The following is a 27,845-nucleotide window of genomic DNA, read 5'->3' as shown; positions in this document are numbered from 1 at the left end:
GGCAGATGGCTGGGGAGAGGAGGGGTAGCGAAGAGGCTGGATGGCTCTGAAGCTGGGAGCAGCTTGTGTTGAGTGGCATTAGGTGAGGAGAGCAGTAATTGGAACAAGATAGTAAGGGCCCCACTGATCTGTACTCAGTGACTTTTCTCCTTCTGTCATGGTTTTAATAAAAATATCTCCAAAGGGACTTGAATCACACCTCTCAAGGTGTTTTTTTTTAAATATTGAATTTTGTTCTTATTATAAGGCATATCAAACTTTTGGACAGCTGAAACTTAAAATGAATTTTCAAAACTTTTATCCTTTCTATATAGCGCTGGGCATTTAGGGAGAGAACACAGTTACTATCAGTAAAATACTGAAATAAATTAGGCTCAGGTCCAGAAAATAATTACATACACGCTTACCTTTAATGGGACTACTCATGGATGTAAAATTAAGCATGAATGAAAGCATTCCCCATTGTCAGATGTTTACTGTTTTGCTCCCTGATTTAAAATACAGGGTTGCTATCAAAGTTGTTGGGATGGACCTACTGGTGTATATTTAAAAAAACAAAACTGATGCATGGTTGGCGGAGACACAAATTAGGTGGAATTTGCTAAAGATAAAAACAGAACAAAGTACTTCCCATGCTGTGATTTTGCTGTAGAATCTGTGACTGTGTCGTGTCATGTCTACCACCTGTAGCCTGTGACTTTCCACTTTACTTGTGAAACATTTGCTTTGTGTAGGCCCAGTTCAGTCTCATCTTCCATATTTAACTATGCTGCAACAGTAGAAGGCTTTCCTAAGGCCCAATCCTGCTGTCAAATCTGGATGCGTGGAACCGTTATACCCAAATGGAGTCCCATTACTTCAGTCTGAGTGCAGGATAGGTCAAGTATTGTTCAAAAGAAATCTTACTTATAATTAAAGTTATGGTACAATGAAAGTATTGGAATTTTTTTTAAGTATGAGGTTTTTTTTAATTCATCAAAAGTTCTTTTCCAACAAAAAAAGACTACAATATAAATGAAAGTTTGCTGAACTATAATCAATTTTAACTTAGTAGTAAAAAAACAAAAACAGCATGTATTAAGAACATCATAATGGCCATACTGGGTCAGACCAAAGGTCCATCTAGCCCAGTATCTTGTCTTCTGACAGTGGCCAATGCCAGGTGTTTCAGAAGGAATGAACAGAACTGGTAATCATCAAGTTATCCATTCCCTGTCACCCATTCCCAGCTTCTGGCAAACTATCATCTACCAAAAGTTACATTTTGGTGGTTTTGGCCTTGTACTGTTCCCACTGTTTGTCATACTAGACCCTCTGGCAAGTTTTACTAAGATTAGAAAACATTACCTTGTAAGAAGGAAAACATGCATTGTAAGCAAATATTTGGTAGATGACAAAATTGTTTAAAAGAAGTACAAAAAAGAGAGTGAAATAAAGTCCCAAGTATTTTCAAAAGTTTCAATTGATAAAACATTACAAGTTAATGAAAAAACATTGTTTCCCATAATCTAAACAACTTTTACCACGAGGTATATAAAAAGGAGGATTTTAAGACCCGATTTTCTAAAGCTGTTCCTTCTTTACACACAGCAGACAGGCATTGACTCAGATTAGGGAAATGTGGGGGAGGAGGGAAGAGGAAATCAGTAATTTTTACAAACTACAATATAATTAAAGTCAAGTAACAGTTTTGAAACATAATTAAAACCAAAATTATTAAGATACAGGGAAGTTCAGCTATTTGAAATTGAAAGCTGGAAAGGGTGTGGATGTCTGAATGGAGTATTTAAAAAAAACATTGAATTGTTACTCTTTTAAAAATCATAATGATCTTTAACAAATTTATTCCTAGAAGAATAGCTGTAATACCTTTTTCATATCAATCAATCTTTTATTTGGCAAATTGAATATTTCCATTTGTGATTAAGTTTTATCAGCTGTCAGAAGTTGATTTTTTTTTTCAGTATCATCACTTGGGTGGCCCTACTGAACATGAAATAAAGTCTATAAGCATCAGAGTGCAATATGAAACCCCTTTGGGTGTAAAATAAGCTGCTGACATTCTCTTGGCCGTTTCAAAATGGTTGAAGCTGGGAGGGTTGCTTTAAAAGAAATTCTGTTTGGATCCTAATTTTGTGGACTTCAAAACTTACTCGGTTTATAAAATCTCTTGCTTTACTCCTGCGGGAATTCTGCGCCAAGAATTAAAAATTCTGCACACAATATTTTAAAATTCTGCAAATTTTGTCAAAATAACATTGCATAATCACTCCCGTTTCAATTAATTTGGTAATTTATTTCAAAATACCTATCAGCAAGTATCTCTGTAACAATACAGACACACAAAAATTCCCCCAGGAGTAGAGAGTTAAAGAAAGCCCTATGACAACCCAGTTCCTGTTTCTCTGCCCCCTTTGCCCCCCCCACCAGAGCCCAGCAGGGAGCCAGACACCCACAACCCCTCCCTCCCCCCAGAGCTCAGTCACAGGACCCCCCGTAGCTCAGACACCCACACCCCCTTCCCCCCACAGCCCAGCTGCAGGACCCCCCCCCGAGCCCAGCCATGCCCCTCCTTGCCCAGATACTCACATCCCCTACCCACCAAAGCCCAGCCATGCCCAGACACTTGCCCCCTACCCCTCAGAGCCCAGGGATCCAGAAGGAGAAACAGCCTGATGGAGGCTTGCATGGAGTTTCCTGCAGGCTGTCTCCTTCCCTCAAGGCGTGTTGGGAACTGCAGCTGCTGGGAACCCTCTAGCTCCCTTCCTTTGGCAGTGTCTTCTATGTGCAAACTGGGCTCTGCCGCGTCCAGTGGCCCCTAGTGGTGGCCAGCAGCACTGCAGCAAGTTTCTGTGGGGGAAAGGAAATTCTGCCTACACAACATTAATTTCTGCAAAATTCTGCATTGTGCAGTGGCGCAGAATTCCCCCAGGAGTATTGCTTGTTAAAAGGACATTTCTAAGTATATTTGCTCTTCCACCAGACTCAGTTTCAAATAGTAATTGATGCACAACATCCCATTAAAGCATAGCTATAAAGGTGGAATGATGTTGTTGTAATGATGTCTAGCTCATATCATATTTTAGAGCCAAACTGCAGTTCTGCTAACTACCCATACAGATGTGACTGGTTTAGACACTCATGAAATTCAGTAAGGACAAATGCAAAGTACTCCACTTAGGAAGGATCAATTGCACACATACAAAATGAAAAATTACTGCCTAGGAAGGAGTACTGCAGAAAGGGAGCTGGGGATCATAGTGGATCACAAGCTAAATATGTAGTGTAATACTGTTGTAATAAAAGCAAACAGCATTCTGTGATATATTAGCAGGAGTGTCACAAGCAAGACACAAGAAGTAATTCTTCTGCTCTATCCTGCGTTGATAAGGCATCAACTGAAATATTGTGTCCAGTTCTGGGCACCACATTTTAGGAAAGATGTGGATAAATTGGAGAAAGTCCAGAGGAGAACAACAAAAAATGGTTAAAGGTCTAGAAAACATGGCCTATGAAGAAAGATTGAAAAAAACGGGGTTTGTTTAGTCTGGAGAAGAAAAGACTAAGGGGGGACATGATACCAGTTTTCAAGTACATAAAAGGTTGTTGAGGAGGAGAGAGAAAAATTGTTCTTGTTAATCTGAGGACAGGATGAGAAGCAGTGGGCTTAAATTGCTGCAGAGGAGGTTTAGGTTGGACATTAGGAAAAACTTCCTAACTGTCAGGGAAGTTAAATGCTGGAATAAACTGCCTATAGAAGTTGTGGAATCTCCATCATTGGAGGTTTTTAAGAGCAGGTTAGACAAACACCTGTCAGGGATGGTCTATAATACCTAGTCCTGCCTTGACTGCAGGGGACTAGACTAGAAGACCTCTCAAGATCCCTTCCAGTCCTACATGTCTATGACTCTATGATTCATAAGCCAAGTCTTTTAAAACCCTTTTTATAAGGAATATCGATCAGGATTTAATATTTTGGTGTCAAATGAGTGATTATTTTTGCATTGTAAGAAAAACAGCATGATCAAGAATAATAATTACATTAGTGCTTTTAAATATATTATATATATATAGGGCATCAAGTACAGAGGAGATAACTACATCCCTTGAATGCTAATGAGGAAACTAAAGCTGCCAAACTTTTTCATATTCTTTAAACACCTGATTTTGCTTCTGATTGACTTGCTCTTTTTTCCATAGATGGTAGAAACAAAAGTGTGTCCTGTAATGTACTATGGTTTTAGCTAGATACCGCCATTACTACTGTGGAAAGCAGTCTACTGTGTGGAAAATACAGACTGTATCCTAAAAAGTTTTAAAGTTGAGGGGTAATTTGTTGCATTCCCTATTAAACTGTTGCAGTACTCTGACATACATGATGTACAGTAATTCCTTGCATTCTATAGAAAATAAATATCTTTTTAATGGAGTGGCCAGGTCATAAATAACAGAGGAGTGAATAATGCAACCTGTGAACTGCAACTGCTCCATTAATTTTGCTCGTTAATGAAGCTGTAACACTTTCAAGAACTGACATCAAATATTGACAACATTTAAGTTTTCTGCTGTATGTCAGGAAACAGAAAATAAGTGTTGGATCAATAGTCAAGATGACACTAGCATTTTACAATCAAACTAAGACCCTGCTCCTCCAAGCAGATCCATGAAGCTAGGCCCTGAGACACCTATGGAGCCCTACTGGCTCAGTAAAAGCATACGCATTTATCCATGCAGCTCCAAGTGCAGGACTGAAGCCCCAGTTTTTCTGATTATCACTTTGAGATACAGTTTAAACATTAATTGGTCAAAAGCTAATGTGTTCTATTTCCCCCTTACATAATATTCATTGTAATCAAGCACCCAGTTATCCCAAGAGACATTTGGATTTATTGGGTAGGCAGAAAAGATCCTGGGCCACATCTGGTTTGGAAAAATTGTTTCCCATCTGAAGAACTACGTTTGGAAAACTGTGTTTTGTCTTGTCTGAGCAGTCAGAATCCTGTTTAAGAAGAGTCACTGTACTTCCATCAAAAATAGAACCACTGGACAGGAAGTCATAATTAGGAAATAATCATTGCTCTGTGGTGACAGTACTAACTTTAAAACAAATATTCACGATCTTTTCACAGATGAAAATTAAAATATGCTAATTATAACCTCTTCTAGCACTTACTTTATTTTTGTTTCTGATGCTATGTTCCTGAATTATGGTTAAAATATTTTTTCCCTAAATATAAGTAAACTAACAGCTTTTGTTGTCATTATCTTGGGATCATACATTGTCATTTTCTTTACTTTCCAAGGGAATGGAAACTACTATGTAAAAAATCATTTTATTTTATTTAAATTTATACTATCAAAGACTATCTTTCACTTGGGGCTTTTCTATCTCTGATTTGGTGGAAAAGTGTGGGAATATTTCCTTCTCCCTCATACTCCTGAGAAAGGGTCACCAGAAGGGCTCTGGAATGGGAATCCTTTCCCATCACCTTTGAGCTCTATACAAGGTGCCTATCTGTTGGCAAGTACTAGCAGTTACTTAACTCATTTTGCCAGAGGGTGGCATTTCTCTCACATGCTCGCTCTTATTTTGTATGCTATGAATGCACAGTGAAATCTAAGGTGCGAGCCTGAATATGGTGATACCTTTGGCAAATAAATGTGCTGACACATGTTTTCGAGAGGAGGGCGAGGTTTTATCATAAAAAGGACTCCTATTCATTTTCATTGGTCAAAAACATACTCTTTATACCTTTATATGGCACTCTGACAGTTATCCTATTTGAATTATAAGATACAAATACCTGAATTATTTGCAGTCAAAGGAGGGCACTATTCAGGCCTTGAACCATGGATATTAATGTGTACATATGGATCCAAATAAAATGACTGTACTATGAGACTTGTCTGAAACATTCAGATCAGAAATGGAAAATACTATTAGATCATTAACCCATCCCCTCCCAAAGTAGGATTGTTTCTACATTCTATGTAAGTGTTATCTTGAAGCAATAGCAGGACATATACCGTCCTCTGCAAAGAGGAAATAGGATGAGCCAGCTGTGCAGGGTTATGTCAGCAGAGGGCAGTGTGGTGAATCCCTTAAGGGTGAATTTGCTTCTGTTCTTTTTCCTCTTACTCAGAAGTTGTTCCAGGATGACTGGAAGGGCAGTTGGTGAGGAGTGGGTCACAGAGGTAGGATGTCTGGGGGCCCTGAGGACAGTGGTGTGGGAGGCAAGTAGTGGAGTGTACATTGGGAGATACCAGGTGTTAGAGCCCTAGGCTCAGCTTTTTCAAGGTATGTAGTGTTGCTGCGCTCAATTTCAAAGGGAATTGAGCTACTTAGAAGTCCTTTTGAAACTGAGATGTAGGCTCCTATATCAGTTTGGCATTGCAACGCTGAGCACAGTGATGCCTAGATACTTAAAAATCTAGGGCAGGGGTGGGCAAACTTTTTGGCCCGAGGGCCACATCTGGGAATAGAAATTGTATGGCGGGCCATGAATGCTCACAAAATTGGGGTTGGGGTGCAAGAGGTGGTGCAGGCTCCAGCTGGGGGTGCAGGCTGTGGGGTGGGGCTGGGGATGAGAGGTTTGGGGTGCAGGAAGGTGCTCCAGGCTGGGATCAAGGAGTTTGGAGGGTGGGAGGAGGATCAGGGCTGGGGCAGGGGGTTGAGGCACGGGGGGGAGGCTCAGGGATACAGGCTCGGGGAGGTGCTTACCCCAAGTGGCTCCCAGAAGCAGCGGCATGCCCTTCTCCAGCTCCTATGCGGAGGCGCAGCCAGGCGGACTGCACGCTGCCCTGTCCACAGACACCGCTCCCACAGCTCGCACTGGCCGCAGTTCCTGCCCAATGGGACCTGTGGGGGGTGGTGCTTGGGGCGGGGGCAGTGTGCAGAGCAGAGCCCCCTGGATGCCCCTACATGCTGCTGCTTCTGGGAACCGCGTGGAGCAGCCCCCAACCCTGCTCCCCGGCTGGAGCGCTGGAGAGGGACCATGCCACTGCTTCTGGGAGCTGTGTGGAGTGGCCCCCGACCCTTCTCCCTGTCTGGAGTGCAAGAGCGGGGCAAGCCCCAGACCTCACTTCCCCGCGGGAGCTCGAGGGCTGGATGAAATGGCTTGCAGGCCAAATCTGGCCTGTGGGCCATAGTTTGCCCACCCCTGATCTAGGGCATAGTACATAGTGCTTAGAATGCCTGCAGCACTGGCTCGAAGCTTTTGATAATTAGAGCACACATCAGACATTTAGAGAGGACTGGTGTACCACAGGACTCCAGCAATGCAAAGAGTAGGTGTCGATCACACAAAGTAAATGTCAAGTAGAAAACCTTAATGTGATTGAGACAGCGAGGGCGAGGTAATTTCTTTTATTAGATCAACTTTGGTTGGTGGAAGAGACAAGCTTTTGAGCTACCCAGAGCTCTTCTTCAGGTCTCGAAAAGATAAGCAGAGTGCCTTAGCTAAGTACAAGGTGGAACAGATTGTTAAGCATAAGGGGTTAACACAGGGCCAGCCTTGTGGAAAATGGCACCCTGGTAGAACTTGTTGTGACGTTGCACTCTATATGATTTTATGAAAATATGCTAATGAGTGTGAATATAATGTAACTGGAATATGCTTCATTCAAAAGGCCTCTTGTAAGATATCATTACAAAGCTTATAATCTACTGAGTGTGGTCATCCAATTTGTATAAATGTATCGTTCTTCTATCTGAAACTAGAAATATGAAATATAATTCTGAGATCCTACTGTAATTATACAAAGTGTGGGCCATTGGAATCTTGATGGTTCCCAGGAACTAGGACAATTGTAAATGGCTCTGTTTACTTGCAAGCCTTCCTGTGAGTCAGGCGAGGAAGAATGAAGGCTTGGGGTCTCCCAGGACACGTGACCATGTCACCTGGTATTGGAATCCATCTTAAATCTGGTGCTTTTCCATTTAGAAGGAGGAGTGGGGACCCAGAGAGAGAGAGACAAACGATTTCCACCTTGTGCCAAAGTTATATGGGGGGGGGGGAGAGGGAACAGAACAAAGGAGCTGCAGTCATGAAAAATCCCCTAGCTACCACCTAAGCTGGAACAAGGACTGTACCGGGGAAAGGACTAGGCCCAGACTAGGAAGGAGTCCAGTCTGTGAAAGAAGCTTATTGGAACATCTCTGAGAGAGATTTTATCTGTAATCAGTTTCTTAATGTAGTAGGCTTGGACTGGTGTGTTTTGTTTCATTTTGCTTGGTAACTTACTTTGTTTTCTCTGTTATTACTTGGAACCACTGAGAGCCTACTTTTTATGTTTAATAAAATCACTTTTGCTTATAAATTAACCCAAAGTAATTAATTTCTAGGGGAGCAAATAGCTGTGCATCTCTCTTGATCAGTGTTATAGAGGGTGGACAATTTATGAGTTTACCCTGTATAAGCTTACAGAGTAAAATGTATTTATTTGAAGTTTGGATCCCATTAGGAGCTGGGTGTCTGGATGCTAGAGACAGGAGCACTTCTTAAGCTGTTTTCAGTTAAGTCTGCAGCTTTTGGAGGACGTGGTTCAGACCTGGGTCTGCGTTTGCATCAGGCTAGCGTGTCTGGCTCAACAAGACAGGGTACTGAAGTCCCAAGCTGGCAGGGAAAACGGGCTCAGAGGTAGTCTCAGCACATCAGGTGGCAGCCCCAAAGGGGTCTCTGTGACCGAACCCGTCACACTTGTATTTTAGCACCCCTGGCCCCCACTGTAGTCCATCTTTTTGTGGAATGTTGGTGTAGAGGGTTTCTACATCCATAGTGGCTAGGATGGTGTTTTCAGGAAGATCACCGATGGATTGTAGTTTCCTCAGGAAGTCAGTGGTGTCTCGAAGATAGCTGGGACTGCTGGTAGCATAAGGGCCTGAGGAGGGAGTCTACATAGCCAGACAATCCTGCTGTCAGTGTGCCAATGCCTGAGATGATGGGGCATCCAGGATTTCCAGGTTTATGGATCTTGGGTAGCAAATAGAATACCCCTGGTCGGGGTTCCAGGGGTGTGTCTGTGCGGATTTGTTCTTGTGCTTTTTCAAGGAGTTTCTTGAGCAAATGGTGTAGTTTCTTTTGGTAACCCTCAGTGGGATCAGAAGATAATGGCTTGTAGAAAGTGGTGTTGGAGAGCTGCCTCGCAGCCTCTTGTTCATATTCCGACCTATTCATGACGACGACAGCACCTCCTTGGTCAGCCTTTTTGATTATGTCGTCAGAGTTACTGACTGCTATGCCTACCTACATGCCTCCAGCTTTCATCCAGACCACACCACACGATCCATTGTCTACAGCCAAGCTCTACAATACAACCGCATTTGCTCCTACCCCTCAGACAGAGACAAACACCTACAAGATCTCTATCAAGCATTCTTACAACTACAATACCCACCTGCTGAAGTGAAGAAACAGATTGACAGAGACAGAAGAGTACCCCGAAGTCACCTGGTACAGGACAGGCCCAACAAAGAAAATAACAGAACGTCACTAGCCCTCACTTTCAGCCCCCAACTAAAACCTCTCCAATGCATCATAAGGAATCTACAACCTATCCTGAAGGAAGACCCATCACTCTCACAGATCTTGAGAGACAGGCCAGTCCTCGCTTACAGTAGCCCCCCAACCTGAAGCAAATACTCACCAGCAACCACACACCACACAACAGAACCACTAACCCAGGAACCTATCCTTGCAACAAAGCCCATTGCCAACTGTGTCCACATATCTATTCAGGGGACACCATCATAGGGCCTAATAACATCAGCCACACTATCAGAGGCTCGTTCACCTGCACATCTACCAATGTGATATATGCCATCATGTGCCAGCAATGCCCCTCTGCCATGTACATTGGCCAAACTGGACAGTCTCTCCGTAAAAGAATAAATGGACACAAATCAGATGTCAAGAATTATAACATTCAAAAACAAGTTGGAGAACACTTCAATCTCTTTGGTCACTCGATTACAGACCTAAAAGTGGCAATTCTTCAACAAAAAGCTTCAAAAACAGACTCCAACGAGAAATTGCTGAATTGGAATTAATTTGCAAACTGGATACGATTAACTTAGGCTTGAATAGAGACTGGGAGTGGATGGGTCATTACACAAAGTAAAACTATTCCCCCCCCCCCCCCCCCGCCCCGTACTGTTCCTCCGACGTTCTTGTCAACTGCTGGAAATGGCCCACCTTGATTATCATTACAAAAGGTTTTTCTCCCCCGGTCTCCTGCTGGTAATAGCTCACCTTACCTGATCACTCTCATTACAGTGTGTATGGTAACACCCATTGTTTCACATTCTCTGTGTACATAGAATCTCCCCACTGTATTTTCCACTGAATGCATCTGATGAAGTGAGCTGTAGCTCACGAAAGCTTATGCTCAAATAAATTTGTTAATCTCTAAGATGCCATAAGTACTCTTTTTTTAAAGGAGGGTTAGTAGGTCACAAATTGTTGTAATGAGCCATAAAACCAGTATCTCTGTTGAAACCATGCATGTCTAGCAAACATGTTCCCATGCTTGTCTTCTGAAGATGAGGTGCAGGTTTCCTTTGAGAACAATTACTAATAGGTCAGATAATGAGTGATCATACTGTGAAAAGTGTTCGCCTGTGGGTGATCGGGTGATTTTGTCTTTTATCGTTTTTCTGAGAGTTCATTTCAAAGTGGGTTTCACATACATGGTTGTTGTTGGGGCATTTGATGCACTGAATGACGTACACCACATGTTGCGACAGGCCCATGGATCTTGAAAGGTATGTTATGGGAGGGGTATTGATCATTGTAGCAAGGGAATTAAGCGTCCAACTCCCACTGACTTTCAATAGGAGTTGGTCTTTCAACTCTCAGACGTCTAAAATGTGTGTGCATTAAATCAGACTAAAACCTATATTTAATCATGTAACATTGCAGAGTCTTCGATTTATTTGCATTGTGTGGGAAGACACTCACTCATGGGAATGTCCTTTCATCTGCCTATTAAAATAGTAGACTTCATTGCCCAAAATTTAAGTCTAATATAGATATTTCTGAATTTCTGAACTTACTAAAATAGATAATGTATTCCCTGGTTGAACAGGGAGAAAATAAGGGGAAGATCAAGATACTTTGACCCTAGTTTGATGTTCCTGTGTCACCCTTTGATTAACAATTTGGCAGAGATATTGAGTAAAATTCTGTACAAACATATACTTTGTGTGAGCCCACTGAAATCCACAGGGCAAAACTTGGCCCATTGAGAGTTAGAAAAAACATTCTCTCCATATTGGTCTAAGACTCTTGGCTGAAATGTGAAGGTCTTTAAATGCTTTGGACTCTTATAACAGTTATTAACAACAAATGTGAGTTATTCTGGATAACATTTTACTGGAAGCATACCTTGAAACATATTAATGATTTTATTCAATATTGCAATAGAATAAAACTAAGCAAAATTGATGTTTTTAATTGATTTCCTATCTGAATAATACAGTTAGAGGAGGAGGCAGGCTCAGGATTCTAGCCAGAAAACTATTCTCAAGTGAGCAATCACTCACCGCCCATAACTTGGCACCGTATGCCAGTAGGGAAGTCACTTTGGCCTAAAAACTGACAGGCCTGGTTTCTTGGCTTTAACCCTGTATCTGTAATAGGATCATAAAATTCCATCTAAAGATTTCACACTATCAACTTTATCATCTGTGTGACTTTTCCAAGAATTGGATTTAGAAAAACAGATTCTCAAGTATAATAACTAGTGTTTTTAATTTTATGGCCACAGAACTAAGAAACAAACTCTTAGAGCAAGTCTACACTACCAGTTTAGTCAATCTAAGTATGTCACTCAGGGGTGTGAAAAAGCTCCCTCCTCCCCGAGCGATGCAAATTTCACACTGTCCACACTGGTGCTATGTTGGTGGGAGACGCTCTCCCTCCAACATAGCTCACGCTTCTTGCCAAGGTGGAGTAGTTATGCCAACGGAAGAGTGCTCTCCCCTCGGCATAGCGCGTCTTCAACAGATGTTCTAGAGCAGCTGCATCGGTGCAGGTGCGTCGATGTAGCACTGTACTGTAGACTTGTCCTTAGAGTCGCAAATAACTAATTTTTCCAGGCATATCTCCTCAGGTTGCAAATCTGTCCACTCCGATAAACTAAGCAATGTAGGTTACTATTTTCGTTAAGGTTGCTACATGAAATGGTGGTAATACTTCAAAAGATGGTACTCTTCCTTCTGCATCTGTACTGAACCAAAGCCTCATTATAGTGCTACAGGTCACAGTATTGCTAGAGGTTCCATCTTTTGGATAAGATGTAAAACGGAGACTCCTGCTTGTTGTGGTCATTAAAGATCTGATGACACTTTTCTAACTCAAGTCCTGATTATAGCTCAAGTTGGGTAATTACTAGGACTGTCAAGCGATTAAAAAAATTAACCATGATTAATCATGCAATTAAAAATTAATTGTGATTAATCACACTGTTAATAATAGAATATCATTTATTTCTACATTTTTAAATATATTGATTTCAATTATAACAGAAAGTGTACAGTGCTAACTTTTTTTATTACAAATATTTGCACTGTAAAAATAGTATTTTTCAATTCACTGAATACAAGCACTGTAGTGCAATCTCATTATTATGAAAGTTGAACTTACAAAATGTAGAATTATGTAAAAAAAAAAAAACACATTCAAAAATAAAACGAAGTCCACTCAGTCCTATTTCTTGTTCAGTCAATTGCTTAGACAAACAAGTTTGTTTACATTTTCAGGAGATAAAGCTGCCCGCTTCTTGTTCACAATGTCACCTGAAAGTGAGAATAGGTGTTCTCATTGCACTGTTGTAGCCGGCATTGCAAGATATTTACATGTCAGATGTGCTAAAGATTCATATGTCCTTTCATGCTTCAACCACCATTCCAGAGGACGTGTGTCCATGCTGATGCCAGGTACTGCTCGATAACAGTACAAAGCAGTGTGAACCGACGCATGTTCATTTTCATCATCTGAGTCAGATGCCACCAGCAGAAGGTTGATTTTCTTTTTTGGTGGTTCAGGTTCTGTAGTTTCCACAACGGAGTGTTACTCTTTTAAAACTTCTGAAAGCATGCTCCACACCTTGTCCCTCTCAGATTTTGGAAGGCACTTCAGATTCTTAAACCTTGGGTCATGTGCTGTAACTATCTTTAGAAATCTCACATTGGTATCTTCTTTGCATTTTATCAAATCTGCAGTGAAAGTGTTCTTAAAATGAATAACATGTGCTGAGTCATCATCTGAGACTACTATAACATGAAATATATGGCAGAATGCAGGCAAAATAGAGCTGGAGACATACAGTTCTCCCCAAAGGAGTTCAATCACAAATTTAATAAAAGCATTATTTTTTTAATGCAAGTTCTCACTTTCTGGTAACACTGTAAATAAGAAGTGGGCAGCATTATCTCCTGTCCATGTAAACAAACTTGTTTGTTTTAGTGATTGGCTGAATGAGAAGTAGGACTAAGTGGACTTGTAGGCTCTAAAGTTTTGCATTGTTTTGTTTTTGAGTGCAGTTATGTAACAAAAAAAAAATAATCAACATTTGTAAGTTGCACTTTCACAATAAAGAGATTGCACTACAGTACTTGTATGAGGTGAATTGAAAAATACTGTTTCTTTTGTTTGTCATTTTTATAGTGCAAACATTTGTAATCAGAAATAATATAGAATGAGCAGTGTACACTTTGTATTTTGTGTTGTAATTGAAATCAGTATATTTGAAAATGTACAAAAACATCCAACATATTTAATAAATTTCAATTGGTATTCTATTGTTTAACAATGTGATTAAAACGGCGATTAATCACAAAAAAATTTTTTAATCACGATTAATTTCTTTTAGTTATCGCATGAGTTAACTGCTATTAATCGACAGCTCTAGTAATTACATTCTACCGCCTCAATTTCCTGTATTTTATTTGAAAAAAAGAATCCTCATTTCCCTTGCTAAAACTGTTGTTTAGCACTGTGAGTGCAGAAAAGCTGCCATGGTCTACTGAAGAGATTCATATATTTCAGTGGCATGTAAGTGATGCTTATATACTCTGATAATAGGAACTCCTGGCAAGTGGGATACAGGAATTTCCTGATTCTGGTATCAACGAAGAATGTCATGTGGGGTCTTTGGTGTGCCCCAGCCTTCATTTGTCATTAATTTCATTGTGAAATGTATGTACAGAGATTAGGTAAGGAGTTATGAATATGTATATATACGGAAAATACATTTTTAAAGTCTGTATCAAGGTTTTCTGTCAGACAGGAAATATTTATTCACCAGTCTCCCTGCTGAGATGTAAATTAAGCATTGTAAGATAACACAATGGATAGCCATTTACATACAAAGTCAAGAAAGATGTGAAGTCAACAGGTAAAAACACACAGAAAAAACAAGTGATGAAGGGTTATATTGCCCCTGAGTACAGACAATGAACTTTGGGGCTATAAACAGAAGGCAAATCAGACAATCCTTTATCCTGCACCTAGGAACTAAACAGGCAGTGTGTTTACATTCATGAAAATGGGATCACAACAGGCCTCGGTTGGAAATGCTGCAGAAGACGTTGGGTGAGAAGACTTCTTTAGCCAGGAGACTAGTCCGGTAGGTTTAGTCTCTAGAAAGCATGTTATGATTTTGTTTTCTATATAACTCTTTCTTTCCGTTATTCTTACTCATTCTCTTTTGACTCTCTGGTAATAAACATATCCTTGTTCTCACTATAAATATATCTAAGTGCTGTGATATTAAGCTAGGTGCTGATCCTGAGCTGAATCATACAAACTTCTGAATACACAGTTCCCTTGGGGATAGCCAACTTAGTATTTCTGTGAGTGTTCAGCAGAGAATGGGCTGGACACTACAGGGGTCTGCTTTAGAAGGGCTCACCGACTGGAGTGTACTTATTGTTAACCTATAAAGCAAAGTAAGGGCTAGCACTGCCTGGTAGTGTTAGGCAGCTGAAACCCAGCTTAGCACAAGCAAGTCTCCCTCACGCTGGAGGCAGGGGAGTACCTAGATAGCTCACAGTCCTAGGTACCCCAAGAACTGTCACATATACCTACAATACATAAGCCCTGATTCTGCAAAAACATATACACATACTTATTATGCATGTGAATATTCCCATTAAATTCAGTGGATTGCTCACATGTGTAAAGCTAAGCATGTGTGTCCTTGCAAATTGGGATCATAGTCTATGAAGTACTTTGGAAAGTACAATATATTTCAATTATTGTAATTCATCTACATTCCACAACTGGGGTACAAAAACAAATAAGTTGTTTTTTTATGCATGGCAGTTTAATACAGTATTAATACTACTTTATGCCTTACTGCTGTTTCTGCTCTATATTGTATTAATCGCTAGCCTTTAAGGTCATCCTCACTGTTTCTGGAATCCAAAATGTGAGATGATTTACCTCACATGGAAGCTTCTTACCCTAATTTTTTCTTACTCAATTAATGAACACAAATTAATGCATTACTTGAGCTCCAGTTAAACATCTTCCAACAAACCTGTCATCTAAAGCAGATGACAAAGTCTGCTTTCAGTAGTGATTAATGTACAATACCATGATCTTTCAACATTCCTAGGTCATCTTTATACTATGCTGACACCAAAAACACAATGATTTTTAGCTTGGAACAACAGACCCGACTGTTTTCTTCAGTTCTATCATGGGCTAATATTCTATAGGCCTAAAGTAAGTATGCTTCAATTATCAATTTGCATAGCAAACCTCCTTGGCTTTCCCCAGTCTATTATTCTTCCTCATTAGGATTTTAAGAATAGAAAACAATTATTATTAAACCATTGGCCTTCATAACAAATTCATGGAGACTTGATTAGTTTTTTGACAAGGAATTCAGCTTATGAGCACTTGTTGACACACATCTTAAGATGTAGCCTCTTCATATTATCTTAATTCTGTCTACTTATTCATTTACACCTAAATATAAACTCTTAATTTTATTTCTGCTTAGCTGTGAAAATTAACATAAATTAAGGAGATTTACCTCTGCTGCTGAGAAAACTAGACAGCTGTCAGATGTTTTATCATCTCCGTGTGTCTTATAACTCTTCAGAAATGCCAGTGCCATAGCATGCCTTCACCAACCACAAACTGAAAGTTGCCTGTTTGGGTTAATTGCCCTCTGAGGATTCATGTGGATAATGAGAGAAGCCATTATTAGTAAAACAACTAAAAAAAGTTAAATACCTAAAGACAGTCTGCCAACTTACACCTTTGTCTGAAATTTATTTTACCTACTGTTGTGAGCTCTCCCTGTTGTTTCTGTGAGTCTTCCGCATTGTAAAAAGGAAGAGAAAAACATTTTTAAATAGGCTAATGTAATTGCGAAAGGACAGAAATGGGCAAGGAGACTCAGGGTCAGGGATAGTACCTGAAATTACTTTAAACATTTCTTTAAATACATAAGTGGATTTCAACTTGCCAGTGACCTTTAAAATTGTTGTGTTTGCTGCACAAAAGGGAAGAACTACTCAGTTCTAGCACTGGCAGAGAAAATGCGTCAAACTTTCTGAAGACTATATAGTACAATGAATGTGATGCTGTTGAAACTGCTCAACATAGAGTTCATTATAAATAGAAGAACTGGACAACATATTTCATTGAGCCAAATTACTGAAATAAGTTGTTGTACATAAAGTAAAACAGGTAATTTCAAATTTCATCTGTAGTCAAGAAAGCTCTGCACACACCTCTTTAATAAATAGATACTTTTATTATGTAGAGATTATATTTTCCAGTTTCAGAGCTGACATCCTTATTAGGAGTCTGATATTACTTCTGTTGAAATCAATGACCATACTACTGGCTTCATTGGGAGCAGGAGCAAACCTTAAATGGGATTGACTGTATCCTGTGAATAACAAACCTTAAACAGCTGAAAATGGACACTGTCATTTAGGTAGCACAGACAATGGAACTCCATGCTTTGCTCGACTGACCTTCCACACAAGCCAGTTTAAAGCAGCACTGATCAGAGTCAGGATGTGAACTTGATTGTTAGAGTGAAAGGTAGTTGTACTATCCCACTGTATCTCTTAGTCCCTCTCATTATGACCTTGAGCCGGCAAAACACATAAGCATGAGCTTAACTTTAAGCATGTGAATACAGGATCAGTCTGTATAAAATTATCTTATTTCTCTTAGTATTTGTCACCTGTGCCTTATGTGTCCATTTTTGAAAATAATGCCTGTTTCCAGTTTTCTTTTATTAGGAGCTGGAGCAGTAAAATTGAACAAAAAACCCCATCAAAATTCTAGGTACCTGTATATGAAAGCTATTAATGGAAAAACTAAAGGCATTTTTCACTTCCACAATTAATTAATAGAAGGTTTGAGTCTAAACATAAGAGACACTTATATTCAGCTGACAAAACAAGTCATCTTAAACAATTCACTTTGGAAATGTCCAGTAATAAACTAGACATTTACAGAATTGCATGTCTAGCTTACTAGATGTCTATCGATCTTTCACGGAGGATCCTGGTAGATCTATTATTTCTATAGCTCCTGCCACCCAGGAGGGTGAACTAGATGACCTCTTGAGGTCCCTTCCAGGCCTACTCTTCTATGGTTCTATGACCATTTGGCCTGAATTTCTGAGGTGCTCAGCACCCAACATTCCCATTTAATTCAGTTGGAATTGTGGGTGCTTGGTACCACTCAAAAATAGGCCTTAAAGTTCCTAGATGTCGCTTCAGGCACCTCCTATTTTCTTCTCATGTACTATTATTTTACTTAAAAATAAAAAATGTGAGCGCCAATAAATCAGTTCTGGTCCTGAAGAACTTAACACAAAAGATCAACAATGCTGCTGAATCCCAGAGGTGTACAAGCCCAAAAACCATCTTTGTTTAGAAATTAAGTTACCAAAAGGCAGGGTGCAGTGATTTTAATGAAGAGCTGGGGTATGTCATTTTTTGAGTGCAGTACCCTGCAGCCTATGCTCAACGTAAATGCACTCTAGTGGCCCAGTATACAAGTACTACTAGTAGAAATAACAGAAACAACACTGTTTCCTTTCAGTGCATCCCAAAGGGGCTGAGTATTTAGGGTTTAAATGGACGTTTTTAGGATCACCCAGACCAGTAATGTGTTCTGTCACCACTTGCCCTGGAACCTTGGGTGCCTTTATGCTGTGCAGCTTTGGTTCAGGACCCTGAAACCAGCAGCCAGCCCACAAGCACGATTTCACCCTGGCTTCCACCAGCCTAGTTACTCTTTGAAGGATGACACCAACAGTCCTTCTAGTCCCAAGACTCCCCAGTCCCATCCTTCTCAAGTGCTTAACTACCAGACATTCAGACTTTTCCCCTCTGGTTTGTCATCTATGAAGGTGTAAAACCAGCCTCCATTTATCAACTCACTTTGGCACACACACTCCACACAGTCTGCACGACAGAAACCTGTTTGAGGTAAAAATAAACTAAAGGTTTATTTAACAGAAAAGCCACAGATTCAAAGATGAAGTAATAAGGGAAGCAAACACATGTAAGTTACACAGAAACTAAACATAAAAACACAATATCAGGCTTTATGCTTCTATACTAGATAAAATCCCTTTTCTAAGACAAGTTACCTATTTCTTTGAACAGTTTCTTAGTGTACCCCTATCCATAGGGGGATCCAGTGTTCACACACAGCCTCCCACCTCCAAGACTGTGTCTCAAGTTCTGGATATCTTCAGTTCATACCCCTCCGTTTTAAAGATTTTGCAGTTTTTCCCCCTCAGCCACTATAGATATTAAAAGTGGGGAAAACACCTTCATTTTGTAGTTTTCAAAGTCTGGGGTTTTCTTTTCAGTTTCAAGCTGTTCCCATTTGACTTGATGGTTCCTCATAGTTTTTTTCCTGACCTGGACGATGGCTTCGAGCCAGTCTAATCTAGGGTTGCCAACTGTCTAATCACACAAACCCAAACACCCTTCCCCCCCAAGGCCCCACCCCAGTCCCACCCCTTCTCCAAGGCCCCACCCTGCTCACTCCATCCCTCTCCCTCCGTTTGGGTTGGGGTGCGGGCTCTGGGAGGGAGTTTGGGTGCAGGAGGGGACTTCAGCTGGGGTAGGGGGTTGGGGTGCAGGAGTAGGTGCGGGATGTAGACTCTGGCCGGGAGGTGCTTACCTCGGGTGGCTCCCAGGCGACAGCACAGCAGGGCTAAGGCAGGCTCCCTGCCTGCCCTGGCCCCACACCGCTCCCAGAAGCGTCTGGCACATCTCTGGGGTCCCTGGGGTGGGGAGGGGGCTCCATGCGCTGCCCGCACCCACAAGCACCGCACCCGCAGCTCCCATTGACTGCAGTTCCAGCCCCAGGGGCTGCAGGGATGTGCCAGCCACTTCTGGGAGCAGTGCAGGGACAGGGCAGGCAGGGAGCCTGCCTTAGCCCCGCTGTGCCACCAGACTTTCAGCGCCTAAAATCTTCCAGTTTGGCTTCAGTAGCCTCCAGGATCTAAGGCGTGAATCCGGAAGACTCCTCGCGAAACTGGGAGGGTTGGCAATCCTAGTCTCATCTAATTAGGGGGGTAGCCCTTCTCTGCCTGATTGCATCACTGCCCAGTTGTGAAGTGATGCTGAAATTGCACCACAATTGCCATTACGATTTTCTACATATATATATATATATACATACACACACACACACACACACACACACATTCTTAACTATAACTGTGTATATATCTCATGACTATGAAGTTAAGTGCATTATAGCTTTCGTTAAAGACTTTACTTGACATATTTTACAGTACAATAGCACAGTCAGTTGGGTTTGGGTTTAAACCTTCAGTTGTCCCCTGGGGGTGTCTGGACCCTGATTGTCACACCAGTCTTTCAAGCGATCTTCATGTGGAACTCACGGATATTAATGACAGATACAAGTGTGAAGGGACAGCAAGCTCTCTGTGGGTCCAGGGGCCTGTGTGAGAGGAGGAGGTGTTTGAGGGAGACTGCATCTGTGGTCAGGGACATCCACTGTCCCAAACAAGCCCTTTGGGGAATTTGTGTGATAGGTAATACAGACCCAGACTTTTTTTTTTTTTTTTTTGGCCCCCTCAGTGCTGTGAAGCCTCCCCTTCGTGGGAGTCCCAAAATCATCTACCCATATGGGAGTCCCTGACAATTTGGCTCTGTTGAGCAAGGAAGCCACAGACTTGGCATAGGAGCTGGGGCCTCTATACCGATGGCCATGTGTCTATCTTGGAGCAATCTGCAGGACAGAGGGTAGAACCACTTGCTTCTTTAGCTAGGAAAAGATGGTAAGAGGAAGAAGAGAGTCCTCAAGCAGTACCACCCATGCTTTCTCTCACAGGTTCTTTTGCAGAAGGCCATAATCTGGCCCCAAGAGTTTTGTAAAGATGATCAGAACTCATTAAAATATTACCAATTTTTAAGGGATAGAAAAATATTAATCTGCTGCGTTGAAATAGAAGGAATCAGAGTAAGTGCTTAGCTAACACTAAATCTCTGCTGAAACACTTAGTTTAAAAAGCAAATGGAGAATGAAGAGGCTTGTAAGCAGTCTAACTCATAATACAACTATTATATTTGGAAGAAGGGGTAAATTAATTGAAGCACTATGAAGTACTATAGGGCATCAGAAAAAAATACATATAATGAATATTTTATTTATATGCAAACCTGAACATTTGTACCAAGCACTGCATAATACAAAGGCATGCACCAAGACACAGGTGTGGAACTAGAAATAAAATGGTAGAGTGGAACAGGGAACCACAAAGTTTGACAGGACTTGGATGCTAAAACAAAAGTCTTTAGGGGAACAGAAGAGAGGTGCACAGAAGGACTGGAGCAGACAGAGGGTGGGTTTAAGAAGCTACGGGGCCACTTCATCGCAATGGTCTCATGAGATTGAATCAAACTATTAAAAAGAAGAAGGAAGCCTATGGCAATGGCTGGATTGGTAACGTGAAATTAAAGGTTTGTCTACCCTGCCGCCTGGAGTGAGCTTCCCAGCCTAGGCAGGCTGATGGGCTTGCACAAGTACACTAAAAATAGCGCAGACATATCCCATCGGGTCAATTGTGGTTTTGCCACAATCCCTATATAGTGGTCAGCATGTAGGTGTGATATCTCAGGAGCAGAACAGGAAGCAGATTGTGACACTCCGAGTCATCATTTGCCTCATGATTTCCTCCTGCTCCACAGGTGTGCGTGTAAACCTGCTCCAGCCTCTAATTCCTGGTGTGGCATACATCTCCTGTTGCGATGGTGCAGCTGGCCTGGCCTGCACGTATTTGGGTGGGGACAGGTGGCACTGGTGATCCACCCTCTTCCTGCCCACATGTGCAGGGAGTATAGAGACCCTGTGGGGACTTCTCTCCCATCTGTGCTACTTGTGATATGGGTCATGTGGGTTGGCAGCATGGGATACAACCTAGTCCTACACTAATAAACTCCTGAATAGAAAACTATAGGGTTTGGGACACTACTAGATATTGCCTGTACAATCCTAAAAATTAGCTGAAAGGAAAGGAACAGCTTTCATACTATAATGCTACACTATTTAATAAAGTCGCTATGATTCAACCAAGAGGTCACTGATGTTGCATACAAAAATATTTAGTTTTTAAAACTATATGAACTTGACCAGATGCATGTAGCTTGAAGTAAATCTTTGTTTCCTTTTCTGTAAAAAGGGAGAAAGTTACACAGAGGAATGTTATAAAACTTTGATTTCAGTGGGAACAGGCTCCAGATTATTAATTGTTATGTGTATTAAAACTAGTGTATGGAAGCTCCAACTGAGCTAGGTCCCCACTGTGCTAGGCACTGTGCATAAGCCTACTAAGAGACAGTCCTTGTCCCAACGAGCTTAAAAACTAAACAGATTAGACTGACAAGTGTGGGAAAGGGAAGTATGATTAACCCACTTTCACAGATGGGTATAGAAAGATTAAGTAACTCCCACAAGGGCATCAGAATTTTCTACCAGGAGTTATAAGGAGGGATTCTACTACGCTAGGAATGAAACCCAGCTCTTGAATCCCTGTCCAGTGCCATTAGCACAATACCATTCTTCCTCTCTAAATTCATTTAACTCCTGACCTAAACCAGACAACCTCTGCATCACTAGAAAATACTGCACCCGAGAGTCCCAAATTTCACATAAAATAATCAGGTGAAACACTCAGTCCTTGATTAATTTCAGAGACTATTCATTGTCACTTTTAGAACAGAAGTTTTAATGATTTAAAGTCAAATCCCAAATCTCTCTCTGGTCTCAGAAGAAGGCAAGGAAAACAGCCCTGAGAAACTGCTACAGTTGAAGATAAAAACCCTGATTCTCCAGTGCCTTGCACCTTGTGCAGTCATTTATACCTGTGCAAAATGGAATTGAATCACTATCATTTTGATTTAGTAGCATTTTACATTCACTTTGCACATCAGGTGCAAGACAATGCAGAATCAAGCCCACAGACTGAAAACTCAACACTATTTTTCTTTCTTATTAACATAAACACATAATGAACACGAGCAAGTCTGTTTACACTATCTAATTTCATACACAGCCTCTACAACTTCCAGACATGAGTTATTTTTATGCCTCTACGATGTAATTAATCTATTTATGCTGGTGGTGTGATGATCCAGTTATTGGGTACCATGCATGCAGTACTGATAGATTGCTTCATAGCTAAACATGCATTATTAAAAAAGGAAATAAAAATGCATTAGCCTGCTTATTTCCAAACAATGTTTTTAATAACATAAGCAATCGTTGAAGCAAAAATATTGTCTCATTTTGTATTTTTAACCAACAAAGAAAATGCTCTGGGACAAATTAAAACAGTGGTAAACAGATAGATTTACGCAAACACATATGTAAACTCTGGGAACAGGTATGTTTAAGGAGGACATCTCTTCATTACCACACTTTAGAATAATGGTTAGAAGTACATGCACAGTCCTATCTCGTGCGCAGAGGGACTGGAAAAACGCACAAGTACTGGCCAAAGCTAATGGAATAAGGGAAAATACACTGTATACAATACAGGTTTCAGAGTAGCAGCCGTGTTAGTCGTGAGCGAAAGCTTATGCTCAAATAAACTGGTTAGTCTCTAAGGTGCCACTAGTACTCCTTTTCTTTTTCTGTATACAATACACTTCATGACCCTGCTCGTGAAACTTGCAGAAGCCTCCTCTATGGATATTTCTAAACTTGAAGCTGGGGGTGTGGTTCCCATCTCAAAGAGACATACCCATGCTAGCTCTCATCAAACTACCGTGCTAGAAATAGCATGCAGCCATGGTAACGTAAGTGGAGGGACAGGTTAGCCACCCTGACAATGTTCCTATGATTTCTGATGGACACGTACTTGGGGCAGCTAGCCTGTCTGCTGTTCATATTGCCACAGCTACATTCTATTTTTTAGCATGCTAGCGTGATGAACCTAGGTATGTCTCCTCGAGCCATGAATCACACCCCTAGCTCCTCATGTAGATGCAACCTGTTTCTACAGATGCAGGGGCGGCAGGGTAACTTTCCACACCATCATTTCCCTGTGAGAATGTAATGCATATGAAAATTCTGACAACATCAACCTTATCTTACATACAAATGCCATGCACATATTGAAACTGCTCCGAAAGGGGGCTTGTAGTGTCAGGAGACCAAGGGATCTTAAGGTGTGCTGCTTCTCTTTTGCCTCTCTCCCCTGGAGTTTGCACTGTAGGCCCCAGGAGCATTCCCCCATTTCTGAATGTCTTTTGGAGGCTACACCCTCTGATTGCAAGGGCTGGATTTGTCCACCACAGTACGAACAGAATGATCAATCAGGAACTCTGAGTTTCAACTTGCAGAATTTCCATTCCCCTCTATGGGTTTTTCCCAAGGAGAGGATGATTTGGCTCTATAATTTGAACACCACCTACTCTGACTTTTTTCTCAAGGGCACAGAAACTTTTTGAGCACCAAAGCAAATTCTCTGCTTTGCAGTTAACTGGGTGACTCATTTTACTATTAGCATGTGGGCATAGATAAAGAAAGAATGAGGGTTTCACACAAGTTTCCAGTATTGTTATGGCATGACATATCTTCATGTGCATATGAGGAATGTTTGATGGCTTATATTTCTTCAGATCCCAAATCAACAAAAATAAGAGTAGCTACCATGAGCTGTATTCCCAGAACAATATTGTCAGTAACTTGCAATGCTGATATGAGAATTCAGCTCAAAAATAGTTTCAGTTTCACTGTAGAGAAATGCCACATGTAATCTTTCAGATCTCATTTCTTTTTTAAAAAACTCTCCCCAAGATTTTTTTAGAAAGGTGAAAATTAAAATGGTGGAAATGAAGGTACACAGTTTAAACAGAATTTCCAAAAGCTTTTGGTACAAGAAAATAATTAATACAAGTGGAAAAAAATATGTTTACGATAACACAATTTTTCATGCATTATAAAAGGTACACAGCTTTATACATGCATGTTTTATACAATAAAATGAACAAAACCCAATACCTATTATGATAGGGGGCCCGCTTGGGTGAATATAAACTTTTGTTTGAAACAGGGCCAAATTCTACTTACTTCACACATGCATGTCATCCACTGACTTTACCAAGATACCTTGCTTGAGTACATAGGACTGGAATGAACCTCCTGAGTCACTGAATCCAATCCCTAACAATTTCAGGCAACCCCGTCATATAATCCCATTTATAAATTTAATCACGCACCATTTTAAAACTAGCTATGTTTTCTGCCTCCATTACTCTTATGGGACGGCTCTTCCAGAACCTCACTCCTCTGATGGTTAGCAACCTTCTCTAATTTCCAGCCTAAAAAATTATCCATGGCCAGTTTATACCCATTTGTTCTTGTGCCAATATTGTTGTTTAAATAGTTCTTCACCCTCCTGGTGTTTACTTCTTGATGTATTTATGAAGAACAATCATGTCCCCTCTCAGCCTTTGTTTTCCTAGGCTAAACAAGCCATACTCTTTTAGTCTCTTTTCATAAAAGTCAGGCCTTCTATTTCCCTGTTTACCCTAGTAGCCCTTCTCTGCACCTGTCCATTTTGCATTCATTTTTCTTGAACCTGGGTGGCCAGAATTGTACACAGTATTCCAGATGAGTCTTACCAGTGCCTTGTATAATGGGATTAATACTTCTCTCTCTCTACTGGAACTGCCTTGCCATACACATCCTAGGATCACATTTGCCTTTTTCACAGCTGCATCACATTGGTAGCTAATAGTCAGCCTGTAATCAACTAATACATACAGAAATTTCTCCTTTTCCATCACTTCCAACTGATGAGACCTCATCTTATAGCAGAAACTCTTGTTATTGGCCCCTAAATGCATGATCTTGCACTTTTTAATATTATTTTTCATCCCATTTCTATTACTCCAAACCTCAAAGCAAGCAGGATTTGGGCCAGATTCATAAACTAATTAACTTTCTGAATGCTAATTTTACTATTCCCTCCTTAAATATTCATGAAAGATACAGCGTATGTATTTAGTTCTATACCATATGATTAGGAGGCTTTTCAGAACAAATCTCTTCTGGGATCAAAAAAAAGACATGCTATTTCCCTAAAATGTTACAAATTTGTTGTACTGGCTTGAAATTACTACTATAATTCTAACATTAAAAAGGAACAGACTACTTTTACTATACATTTAGCTGATACAGAAATGCTTCAAATATCTCACCGATTAGTGTTACTGGAGAAGCTGCCTGTAGAAGTCACATTTCGAGTCATATAGGAGCATCGTGATATACACAGAGATACAATGTGTCCGAAAGACCAGATAATTGCTAACGTGGGATTTTCATCATAATGGCTACAGCTTTTGCAAACAGCACATATTTAAACAAAACCCACACAAATATAATTGCTTTGCTCAAAGCTAAACCAAATTACTTATAGTAATACTGTAAACCCCAGAGCCTTTGTTCAACATGTTAAACTTACCTATCAATAGAAAAGAATGAAACAGAAAATTAGAGATCACTTTGCACTGTGGCCTTGTGATGGGGCGTATAAACCCTGAACTAGAATTGAAGGGGTTAAAGAGCAACTCTGACCTACAGAGCGTGCACCAGCTAGAGGTGGAATTTAAAAGGGAGCGAATCAGCTCAGAATTGGCCTGACAAATCATGAAGAAGGACCTGCCTTGGGAGTGCCTGAAGAAGGATGCTACAGAAATCATCTCTGGTGGAGCAGGAGCCTGCCTAATAAGCCCAGAAGGGCTGAAGGTGCAATTGATACTTTTTCTCTTATGACTTAGTGACAGACTGGAAGCCTTTGACAAGAGAGTGGGTGGTAGGAAGTGGCCCAAGGAGGCAGCCTTAGGCACTCCTGGGTGCTAGACATTTGGTAATGCTTATAGGTAAGGCTACGTTTTAGTCACGGGTATTTTTAGTAAAAAAGTCTTGGACACATCACAGGAGTAAACAAAAAATCGCGGCCTGTGACCTGTCCATGACTTTTACTATATAACCCTAATTAAAACTTTGGCGTGGGGTGCTCTGGGGGTGGTGGTCCAGGGGTGCCACTGATGCTAGGGGGGGCCCAGGAGCCCCGCTGGTGCTGAGGGAGGGGAACTGGGCAGCAGCACATGACCCCACTGGTGCTGGGGGAGGGGGGAAGAACAGGCGGTAGCTCACGGCCTGGGACCCCCGCTGGTGCTGGGGTTGGTGGGGGGGGGGGGTTGGCAGGGCTGATAGGCTCCCTACCTGGCTCTGCATGCCCCCACAGCTCCTAGGGGGAGGGAAGGCCAGGGGGCTCCGGGCGTGCTGCTCCTGCCACAAGTGCAGCTCCCATTGGCCGGGTACCACAGCCAATGGGAGCTCCAGCTCGGGCAGCCTCTGAGCCTCACCAGCTGCTGCACAAGTTACAGAAAGTCACGGAATCCGTGACTTCCGTGACAGACACGCAGCCTTACTTATAGGCCCTAGGTTGGACTTCAGTGGAGTGGGAGGGCCTGACTCCACTGCCAACTCTCCACCTCATTAAGAAAGGCAAAAAAATCCCTCACCTTTTTAGACTCACCCCTGGAGGTACAAAAGGAAGGAAAGGATTAATACCTTTTGCAAACCCTGGCTGGGATTTGACACTTGTGAGGTGGGCCATGTCAGATTGGAGGGAGAGAGGACTGAGTTGTAACCTGACTGGAGGGTTGAGTCAAACCCCAATAAACGACAGACTAACACCAGGTGTGAAGATGGTCTAGGGGAAAGAGTAGAGCCTAACTCCCTAAGTACTGGGCAATGCCACCTGCAAACACCCACCCCCACTCATCATGTTCTCTATAACTATGGTGATTGCAAAAGTACCCACTAGCAAAGTACAGCAACATCATACCCTCTTAATCACAAGATATATCAACATTCTTGAATGGGCATAAACCTCTAAAACTAAATCATGATGCACATCCAATACTTTATCTGTGGAGAGTATCTCTCCATCTTGGATAGTTCTAACCCATTTATCCCCAAAGCACGAGTCCTGTACAGCTTATTAGAAAGCACTAACATGTCCATAAGGTTATTACCCCCCTTCCCTGGTGGATATTTTAGTTTGGTTGCATTTTACTGTGTTTTTTTTTAATCTCATGCACTGTAAACTCTTTGAAACTCCTCCAGACAAAATCACACACTTCTGAATAGTGCAACTGATTAGATTATAATAGCTAAGAATTTCTGTAGTAGGATCACTTATTATACATTGCCTTCTCTAGCAACTACATAGCAACATGTATATTAAAGCAACAAAAATAAAACAAAATCTGCCTCCCAAAGAACAACCACATCCCTGCC

General features: G+C 41.2%; 1 protein-coding gene across 4 annotated transcripts in view; it reads right to left on the bottom strand.

Moving 5' to 3' along the window:
- PCGF5 (polycomb group ring finger 5) overlaps positions 1-27,845 on the bottom strand; it is a 108,523-nt gene that overhangs the window by 54,323 nt on the left and 26,355 nt on the right. Inside the window, exon 3 of one of the 4 annotated variants that reach the window (XM_074959055.1) lies at positions 16,045-16,182. The exons of the other annotated variants lie outside the window; for them this stretch is intronic. The gene's annotated coding sequence lies outside the window, so the exon portion shown is untranslated. The remainder of the gene's footprint in view (positions 1-16,044; positions 16,183-27,845) is intronic. 4 annotated transcript variants of the gene reach the window in all.

Source organism: Natator depressus, chromosome 7, assembly GCF_965152275.1.
Source record: "Natator depressus isolate rNatDep1 chromosome 7, rNatDep2.hap1, whole genome shotgun sequence".
Taxonomy (NCBI): Eukaryota; Metazoa; Chordata; order Testudines; family Cheloniidae; genus Natator; species Natator depressus.
Note: the sequence above shows the minus strand (reverse complement) of the source record. Positions and strands in the feature narration are given on the sequence as shown.